We start from the raw sequence: 4,179 nt of genomic DNA on the forward strand, positions 1-4,179 counted from the left end.
AGTCACCTTTGCACCCACAGCACACACATCATCGCACATCCCCTGTCAACCTGTCATCCCGCCGGGTCACGGTCAAGCTGGCGCTCCCCTCGCTCTGTGCGTCATGTTGTCTTCTCTCCTGTAATTTCCTTTCTTCCCCCTCGTCTTTTACCGGAAAGAATGTGTCTCCTGTCGCTCCGCCAGTCGGTGTCGGGGGGGGTCTAAACGGCTCATTTGGGTGTCTGACTCAGTTACAGAGAGGTGCCTGAAGTATTCAAAGTATTCCAGCTTTTGCGCCCACAACTGTGACGCCACCTGAGCTAATGCCATAACAATCACACCAGACACTTCCTGTAAAGGCTCTGGACTCAAACCTCCAGCAGCGACCTTCATCTCTTTTATGTCCAAACGGTGAGCAACAAATCAACTGCATACGAAGCGTTGTCTTTTGGTGGAATATATCCATAACGATCTTGCTGTGTTTATGCACGACTGTGAATGGAAGGCAGAGTGATGATGACAGAGAGGATGAAGGAGCCAGGGAGAAACATAGGAAAGCAGAGACAGAGCCAGAATGAGAAGAGTGGAGCGGGTAATAACTAGGTCTGCTCAGGACAGAGGAGGCGACAGAGGGGGAAGCGTCTCCGATCGTCTCCTCGTGGCTCCTCTTTGGCGTCTGTGATCCTCGGACCCTTCACGCAATCTTCCTTATTACAAGGCTTCCCCTCTCCACACGGGCACCACTACAAAATGGAGCAATTACATTTAATTAGGCTGCAGAGGGTAGCTACCCTGCCCCATCCCAAAACCTCAGAGAAGAGCAGACTTCAGGTAACACAACGGTTGGGGAGAACTTCAAAGAGATGCAAAATTACAGCACCATTAGTGGAGCCACCACAGAACGCATGTGAAGCAGGGAATCGTTTGACCCAGAGAGGAAGATTCCAAGGAGTTAAAACTGAAAAAAAAGCAGAGACAAAAACATCTCAACAGCTAAAGATTAACGCGCAGACGGAGACCTTCTAAACACTGTTTGTGTAGTATGGAAGAGTTGAGAAATCACGGCGCTTATTAGTTATCTCATAGCCTCACTGGAAGGGCGCTCTTTTCTAGAATGTCAAACATTTTGTGGTTTTTAAAAAAAAGTGGGAAAAAAAGAAAATGTTTTTGTTCCCAAACAAATAGGCCGGGACTTAGTGACCTAATAAGCCATTCATGATGTCCCAGAAAGATGATATGTGAGACGATCCCACTCTATCGGCTTGCTGCTTGAATGTTGGCTCACAGATGCCATGACGCTCCTAAACATTTTATTGATGCTGACTCACTAGGCCGCCTACCGGAGTGGAAAATTCGGACTTCAATGCCTTAGATCTGCGTCAGAGACAGAGGGACTCCTGTTTTAATGCTCAACGTCCACACAGGTGAGCCAATAAACTGAATAAAAAAAGAAAATGTTCCTAATTTTTCTCGTTAGTTGTAATTAGAGAGATTGTGTCACGACATGGTTTGGGGATTTTTACAATGATTCACACGCACGCACACACACACACACACACACACACACACACACGCACACACACACACACACACACACACACACACAGACACGCAAAAACCTGTATAAATGAAAGAAACATGATAAACAGGACACAAAAGGTGCCTTGTGGAATGCATTACTTAGGTTACGAGTAATGGGTTGTGTCCTCTAACACCATAAAAAACACTCCATTGAAAGAATATACCTTGAAAAAGTCATCTTTGTTCTACTAATAGAGTCCACAGGTGTGACGATAGAATTTACGCCACGGTTCATTAATGGTTTTATGCGTTATTGTGTCTTTTGAACGTAACTGAGACTCCATAAAGGAAAGGCCAGACCCCCCCCCCCCACCACACCCCCACCACAAATTAGTCTCCTGCTGCGTCATGGTTTACTGTCTCTGTTAGAGTAATCACAACCAGATCTGTGCACACCGGGGACTTCAAGCCACTGCTGGAAACTTTGACAGACAGCCGGTCGCTCTGTTGTTGCCAGTGTCACCAGCGCGCTGCGTTTGACTGCCCACTGTAAGTGACTGGGCCAATGATAACCACAATGTTCGACTGTATTCATTTTGTTTTCTTAATGTGGCCAGCTAGTATTTGGGATTGCAGTAACAATACCTAAGAAACGTTGTGCCGAAACAATAGTAAAATAAGTAAATGGGTAATTAAACTGAAGTAAAGAAAGGACGTACGCACACAGGGACTTATCGAAGAATTGGACCGGTGATACTGAGGATCACTTTGCATAAAAAACGGGGACTGTGAGCCACAGAAGGGCCATAAAATCTAATTCTCCCGCAGGGATACATCGAAATATGAAAAGTGGCAGCGTTGCTCTCATGGGAGTTGCTTCTGTGTGACTTCAAGTTGTAAAAGTAGAAGAGAAAAATGTTGAATTGAAAGCATGCCTCAAAGCGTGGCTCAAAGTTTTAAATTCATGATGACATTGTGTCTCGCTTGTGCGTCACTTGTGCGTCGCTCGGCCTCTCGCTTTCGGCCTATACTGCAGCTGGATCGTGACGACTTCACGATAAGACCAAAAGCATTCCAGCGTTCATCAGCAGCTACACAAAACGAGGCCTGCCTCCACTTTAGACATCCTTGGATGCCTTTAAAGAGGACTTAAACGCAGTGTCTGATGACGGGTGCAGCCTGTAGATTCAGTGAATGATATAAATCTTTGGATAAGAGAAACCGACATGAATAGACGAGAAGCCAGTGAAGTAAAACAAAACGGTGTCTTGTCTGAACGGTTCATGGATCGCACAAAGGCTACGAGGCATGTGGTGCCCAGCTGCGTTTACCTCGAAAGCAAGTTCAAGTTCTTTCTGTTGATGTTGCTCCTAGTTTGCTTCTATGAGAATTAAGTCTTATATTCTGATGAAATAACAGGGAAATGTAAACAGCAAATATGTATTTTATATACCCAATTACGTATTGAGCCAGTATGCATTGGGGCTTGAATTTACCTCAAATGGGAAGTAAATTCAAGCCACAATGCAGGCACAAATGATACAATTAGAGATGATATTCACTTTGAGCGGGTTAGCTCCGAGTATTGCTTTATGCTCAAGTCCACAGCAAAACATCCAAACAACGTCTGGCATGTTCCACCCATAATAGGTTCTTGAAATGGAAGCAGACGTGGACCGGCCTCCGCAGCTGAAAGGGAGCGCTGGCGCTGACACATCTATGCAAGTAGGTCATTGGTCACATGTGCATGGCATTAACAAAGACACAAACAAATCAGGGGTGTACCACAACCCTATGATTAGGCTGATTTATGAAGATGTCACAATGTACTCCGCGAAAATATGATCCACTTCCCGAAAAAAATCCAAATGGATGAGCATTTAATCTAGCGGCCTTTCTTAGTGACATCAAATTGCAAATTGCTCTGACGTATGCAGGCCGCAAAGTTCTCTTACATCAGTGGTTCTCAAACCTTTTCTGTAACAACGCACTTTGGAGGAGAAAAAGTGTTGGTGACCCACCGCCCCAACAAAATTGTTTATGTTGAATTTTTATTGCAATAACATTTTGTGACTCCTCAATTATGTTAATAATAATAATAATAATTGAATACAAATATTGCAATCACTTTCACATAAACCAGATTGCTCCATCAGACAAAAACAAACATAATGTACAACCATCTTGGAACAATGCAAATAAAGATCTATCTGTAAAAACATGACAAATATTTGACAGAATACTTTATTGTCAGTAAAATTATCTTTTTTTCTACTAAAATTTTGTGCAACTTGTGAAAAAAAACAGTTGTTGTTAAAGTATTTGACAATAAAAAAGAGTTTTATACTCCATATGTTTTTAAAACAGCAATGAGGTGAAACCCGTGCAAAACAAACAAAAAATCTGTGCAGATATCGATTAGCCATGTCAAAATGACAAAACAGATTTGATCAATATTAGTGGCGGCAATGTGCCTGCATTTCACTACAAATCTTTCCCAAACAGAGTTGCTGACTTGAGACGGTCACTCTCCATTCACGCTCAATGTTGAGTTTGGATCTGTATTTAGCTTTTAGAGAGGCTTTCACAGCAGTTTGTGTACTTTTCACTTTAGTAATATTGAATTTCCCCATTCGAACAACGTGTAATACCACTGCGACCCACCGGAGGGTCACGACC

Source organism: Pungitius pungitius, chromosome 13 (assembly GCF_949316345.1).
Source record: "Pungitius pungitius chromosome 13, fPunPun2.1, whole genome shotgun sequence".
Lineage (NCBI taxonomy): Eukaryota > Metazoa > Chordata > Actinopteri > Perciformes > Gasterosteidae > Pungitius > Pungitius pungitius.